A 6,987-nucleotide genomic window follows, 5' to 3' on the forward strand; every position below is an offset into this window, starting at 1 on the left:
GATTTATAACTTACAAACAGTCATGTTTACGTCATGGCTTATTAGATGAGAGGCTAGTGAACGGGATTTCTACATTGGTATTCCCGAGTTCAAATCTCGTCCATATTTGTTACTATTTTCTTTTAGCTACACTTAGTTTATGCATTCCAGATCTTCAAACTGGAATCAAATACAATAACACCTAGTGAATTAAATGTAGCTACAAAATTGTATGTAGTATTATTTTCAAAGTTGTAAGCTAATGAAAAGCATGTATTATAGTGTCATATTTGAAAATAATGACAGTAACAATTAATTCACTGCTGATACTATATTTAATTCAAGCTTGAAGATCTAAATGCATAAACTAAGTGTAACTAAAAGAAAAAAGTAACAATGGATTTTTTAATTACCGCCCGAGTGTCGTCTTTGTGCAATCATTCGGTATGATATTACTTAGGGAAATGAATTACATAGAGGTAGTAGCATTTAATATCAACATTGAAACATCGTAAGTTAATGAAAAGCATGTAGTAACAAATATCATATTTCAATATAATTTCGTCTGAAACTAGCTGTGACTACATTTATTTCAAAATTGAGTTTCTCGATTGCACAGTATGAGCGTGGAGATCTAGAAGAAAAGTCAATAAGAATGGTTAGGATTCGAACCTAAGACCATCCAAGTAGGAATCCCTTACATTAAACATTCATGTAACAGACAACGACGCAAAGTATTTGACACTATTTTATCATGTAGTTCTATCAAATATAACTTAAGAAACATAATAAGAATAAATTTTACTGACTTAAAAAGTGTTCCTGAACAAGGGGAAGTTCATTATACATCCTATAACTAAGCTACAAAAGGTCTGCGTCCCATCTGAACGTCACATCCACTGAGCCAACGTTTGGAATATCTCATTCTAGTAGGTAAAGAAAAAGTATGAGACATGCTACGTAGAGTTCGCCGTCGCTTACTGGATAAAGTTATGAATGGATAACTAAAAAGTTCGTGGTTCGAAACCCGGCTCAGAAGCAAAAGATTTTTAAATTCTTAATTCTCCAGATCTTAAGATCTTTCTCTCCCTTTGTAATCATCTGATGCTCTAAACAAATTCTCCAACTTATTTCAACAACTGACCAATGTGAACCTCGCCTTCGGAACCTTTCCTTCTTCTATTTCACAAAGTCACAATTTTCACCATAATACGGATGCTGTCCGATCATTTTTCTCCAATCCTAATTTGTATATGTCAATCATTTCTTCCTGTTTTCATATTTTAATCCCACTCTCTCTCTCTCTCTCTCTCTCTCTCTCTTTCTCTCTCTCTCTCTCTCTCTCTCTCTCTCCCTCTCAATATCGTCCGTGAAGTATTATGGCTTGGAATCAAACCTTCGACTCTTGAAACCAAATGTAAACGCTCCAGCAATGTGCTATTGTAACTATATAAGTTTGTTGTTAAAAGCAGCGTTATTTTAGATTTTCCCGTGTTCGGAGGGGGAAGACGTAGATTCTCCGCCGACATAATTGTTTCATTTTTATTAGTAGAAAATGAAATATTTAAGTTTTATGTCCCACGATTATGCGGGGAGGATAAAGGACACGATGACGATAAGTAATGAAGGAAATGGTGGAATGAAAAGTAGGAGAAAACGGGAGGGTCCCCACTCACGATGTTTGTCCACCACAAAGTTTACTTCGCACGAGCTGGTATCCAACTTTTTTATTATATTACTACACATTTGATCAAACAATATGTATTTCTCAAGCTCAAGGGAGGGGCAATTTCACCCTTCTGTCCTGCCCAAATGACGCCAACTGGAATATTTGCTTGCAATTACTGACAAAAAATGTATAACACTCATTTCTGTCAGTAGTTTTTAGAGTTCTCCGCCCGCATTACAGACTTTGCCGTAATCGTTTTGCTCAGATTCAAGAAGCTGTGATGGATGAAACCGACTGCAGACCACTACCGTCACCATGATCTTTTATGGGCGGAGTTTTGGCTTCGGGAACTGATGAGGACCTTCACCGACGTCCAACCGCTGCGCCGAAAGTCGCCGATTGTTGTAAAGGATCCACTTCTAATCACACGTCACAATCCTGTCGTTCTTGTTCCGCAGAAGAAAAGATTACACTTCAAAACGACGATTTTGATGATTTTCGGTCAATTCGTGCGTCACTCATTTATCGTGTTTTTTGACTTCCTAATCTCTTGCAGGTGGTTGGAAACTGTCATAGGTGTTACACCCAGGGATTCAGCAAGCTCTCGAACAGTTCTGCGTAGATTGGCTTCGACTAAGGCTCTCAGTTGTTCGTTTTCAACAGCGGATGGCCGATCACTGTGCTTGTCATTTTCCAGGCTCTCGTCACCACTGCGAAATTTCTTGAACCACCATTGTGCCGTACGTTCGTTAGTGGTTCCTGAGCCAAATGCATCGTTGATATCACGAGCTGTCTGGACAGCTTTTCTGCCTAACTTGAACTGGAACAAGAAAATCGTGCGAATTCGCTTGTCCATGCTATCTTTGAAGGCCAGAAAAAAGTAAAAAAAAGTATCTCAAAACAAAACCAATACAACGAATAGATAGAGCGAAAAACGCGCTTTAAACTTATATACATAGGCACAATATTATAACGACACTTGAGTTGAAAATACATCACTGAAAATGGAAGTAACAAAAACCGCAATAACTTTCTTTACAACCTAATATAAACCTTGTAAACTGTTCCTCTTTTTCCCATCTGAATGGAAAGAGTATATTACGTCACACACCGTTTTAGACAAGGAGAGATGGAGGAGGGGGTGAGTTGGGTTGAATACCGGAAGTAACTAGTCGATGAGAAGTGTATTTCAAAATGCATAAGCACACGGCGCAAGAGTTTGTTCCTAAGTTGGACTTAAATTTTTGCAGCATTTTCTATGCTTTGAACTCATTCATTTGGGAATGCATTCAAGAAGCAGTTAGTTCTACTGGCTGTGGAATTTTGGAAAGACGGTGCCAAGTATTAGACTATTAGATATACGTGTGCCGAACTACAAATGATAGAAATGGTATTGAGAAACTTGCCCCTCTTTCCTCCCTAGTGAGAGGAAGGGCAACTTTATTTTATGTTAGTTTAATAGGTCATTTTAAAATATATAAGACGAATTTCATTTTATCTTAACTAGCAAGTGTATTTGGCAAGGCTATGCTTTAGGAACAGTTGAATAGGCAGTGAAAAAAAAAAGAAACAAATCTCGTGAAACTGCTAGTTAATTATTGTAAACTCTTTGTAACTCTGATATTACCTCTACTTCTATGTCGATCCTTTTAATAGCTCTAGATATATATATATATATATATATATATATATATATATATATATATATATAGAGAGAGAGAGAGAGAGAGAGAGAGAGAGAGAGATAGATAGATAGATAGATAGATAGATAGATAGATAGATAGATAGATAGATAGATAGATAGATAGATAGATATACAGATGGTGATCAGAAAAATGGAAACACCTGAACGAAATTGCAACTTACCAGATTAATATGTTGTCGGGCCACCTTTCGCCTTCAGAACAGCCTTGATACGACGTGGGATGGAGGCATAGAGGTCGTGAATGGTAGCAAGTGGAATTTTACACCATTCCTCGTGCAGGGCATCGGCCAGTTCTGTGAGAGAAGATGGAGGTGGAAATCGTTGCCAGAGTCGTGTTTCCAAGACGGACCACAGATGTTCAATTATGTTGAGATCTGGGGATTGGGCGGGCCAGGGGAGGTGTTGAACTTCATCCCGATGTTCCTCAAACCACGCTGCAACAACACCAGCTGTGTGAATGGGTGCATTATCATCCTGGAAGATGGCGTCATTATCCGGGAACAACATCCGGACCATAGGGTGCAAGTGGTCTCCTAAAATTGCGACATAATCGTTGGCAGTGATTCGTCCGCTATGTGTGACTACAGGACCCAATGAAAACCATGATATGGCGGCCCACAACATCACCGAGCCGCCGCCATGTTTCACAGTTGGGCGGAGACACTGCAGATCATAAGCTTCTTTGGGCGTTCTCCACACATAAACACAGCCCGTAGTTGGGAATAGGGTGAAGGATGACTCATCCGACCATATCACACGTTTCCAGTCCTCAACGGTCCAAGTTGCATGGTCGCGGCACCATTTGCGGCGTGCGAAAGCGTTATGGTCCCTGATGAGCGGGTTGACCCGTGCAACACGAGCCCGTAAGTTCATGTCATGTAATTCGCGGCGGACTGTGATTGTCGAAACAGGGTGGGGGAGGTGCTGATTGAGTCCCTCCGTCACTTGCTCCGCAGTGGCACGACGGTTCTGCGTGACAATGCGCTTTAATACCCGGCGTGACCTGTCACTCATGATTTTCTTCCGCCCACTGTTCCGCTTCCCCGATGTGGTTTTTCCGTGTGTTGTGTAGGCCGTCATCACCTTCGACACTGTCCCACGCGGCACACCTAACACAGTAGCCACTGCCGTCACACTCACTCCACATAACCGCGCACCAACAATTTGCCCTCTTTGAAACTCTGAGAGGTCTCCCATTTTACACTACCTCCGTCTGCTGCAGCCACTGGACACTGCTGTTCCACTGCGCCTGACGTAGTATGGAGACCGACCTAACACACCACCACTAGTGGTCCGGCGCCACGACACCACTGCCAATCCATACATCTGACGTGTTGCCAACTACAGGTGTTTCCATTTTTCTGATCACCATCTGTATATATATATAATGTTTTCGAATTTAAATTGTCATGTTTTCCTGTAAAGTAGGTATTATTGATCCACATGTACAGGAAACAAAATTCCATCATACGTTCAGTAATATTATCGTTCAATTTCTACCCCGAACGAAATCTAGGGAAATTGATCTAGACACGAGAGAATTTCGAAAGGATCTATGTTCATCTTCTGGACTTAGTCCTTTTACGGGCCGTCTAGGTTTCCATAGGCAGGACTGTACAATACATGATTATAATTAAGAAGATCTATTGTCTACATGCTGTACTATACAAATATTTCGAAGATTGTATTCCAATATGTACCAGCATTAGAAAGTCTAGATATCCGTATGGTTTACCAGCAGTGTAATCCCAACAGTTAAAACCAAGAAAAACTTTGCCAAGAGCTGCAAATTCTCCAGGTAATATGATGAAAGATTCATTAACTGGAGGTCGGATAGAGCCTATGATGATTACATGGAACAACTCCAAATTAGTGATAATTATAATATTAACAGTTTTAATGATTTGTTAGAGCTAAAAGGCAATACACTCCAAGGAAACAGATGTATGCTTTTAATAATGAGAAGTGTTTCCCGGTAGGAAACAAAAATGATTTGGCAAAATATTTTTCTTCTGTTTATAAAAATCAAACTTTTCTTAGAGAATCAATTATATTTCTACGAATTTTTTAGAATAGTAATCTAAAGTTTGATATACTACAATTAATTGTGTCACATCAGAAGAGGTTAGGAAAACAGATCACTCAACGTCTAGAACCCAAAAAATCCTATTGTCTCGAAGAAACTTCTTAATATAAAAGCAATCGGAGAGATCTTAGGTCAGTAAATTAAATTTATAATAACTTGTCTTCGAAAACAAATAGCTTCCGCCAAAGACGTAAATTAATCAAAATAACTAAATATAGGTTTCTTTCTATCATTAATTCAATGTGCAAAATATATGAATAAATATTATATCAAAAGTGTTTCACAATGTCTTTCACCTAGTCTTGTGCCAAATAAATCAACCATTTCTAACTTGTTACAATTTATTCAGGAGAATTATAATTGTTTTGAAGGGAAGGAATAAGTGGATGGGATGTACATGGATTTCACGAAGGTCATTGACAAGTTAGATTACAAAGAATTAAATAAGAAGATCACCAGATTGATATCATCAAACAATTGTTTGTGTTGTATTTTCTGATTTAAATAACAGATACCAATATGAAGATTTTCAGCAAGAAATATCCTTTAAATTTGCAAGTTTTACTGATCTCCCTCACGGTTCTAACTGTGGTCCGTTATTATTATTAATTATATTTATTGATTTCCCATAAGTGGTAAGCAATTCTAATTTTTACCTATTTGCAGATAATATAAAATGTATAAATCGTTTAACTATACAGGGTTGTGCAAAAAAAAATTAAAACGTTTGCAAAAGTGTGAAGATCATACCTAGTATGATGTGGGACCTTCTTTTGCGTCCAAAACAGCTTGGATTCGACGTGTAATGGATGTATACAGCTCCTGAATCGTAGTGTGTGGAATTTTGTACCATTATTCCTCCAAAACAGGTTACAGTTCCTTAACGGATGCTGATGAAGGGTAATGATAACGATCACGCCTTTCTAACTCAGACCACAATGGCTCAATGGTGTTCAGATCTGGTGATAGTGGGACCCAGGGGACGTGTAATAGCTCCTGAGCATGCTCCTCAAACCATGATTTCACCGTTTTTGCAGCGTGACAGGGTGCTAAATTACCTTGGTAGATTCCATCAGCATCAGGGAAAATATTTGGGCCATGGGTAGAGCCTTGTCCCCCAAAATAGCCTCATGCGCCTTAGCATGCATCATTCCACGCAGGGCTATAATATGACCTGCAGAAAACCACGATATCACTTCCCATACTGTAACAGAACCACCATATGCTTTACAGTTGGGAGCAGACAGTCTGTATCATAGGCCTGCGACTGTGTTCTCTATACGTAAACACGACCGGTTGTTAGAAACAAGGTGACCGTCGATTCATTGGACCACATTACGTGTTTCCATTGCTCATGAGTCCACGCCTTGTGGTCCATGCTTCACTGGATACGCCTCTTCGCATTTACTGCTGTGACCAGCGGTTTGACAATTGCGACCCTGCCATGAATTTTCATTTTATGAAGTCCACGTCGCACTGTTTTCGATAAAACCGGGTTCTGTAGGCCGGAATTGAGTTCAGACATAATTTTCATTGCAGTGGTCTTCG

The 6,987-nt window shown here is 39.3% G+C and overlaps 1 pseudogene; it reads right to left on the minus strand.

Annotated features, from left to right (window-relative positions):
• Positions 1-2,162: 2,162 nt before the first annotated feature.
• LOC145667797 (histone-lysine N-methyltransferase SETMAR pseudogene) lies at positions 2,163-2,504 on the minus strand (annotated as a pseudogene).
• Between the last annotated feature and the right edge of the window lie 4,483 nt (positions 2,505-6,987).

Source organism: Thermobia domestica, chromosome 13 (assembly GCF_964235325.1).
Source record: "Thermobia domestica chromosome 13, izTheDome1.hap1.1, whole genome shotgun sequence".
Classification (NCBI taxonomy): domain Eukaryota; kingdom Metazoa; phylum Arthropoda; class Insecta; order Zygentoma; family Lepismatidae; genus Thermobia; species Thermobia domestica.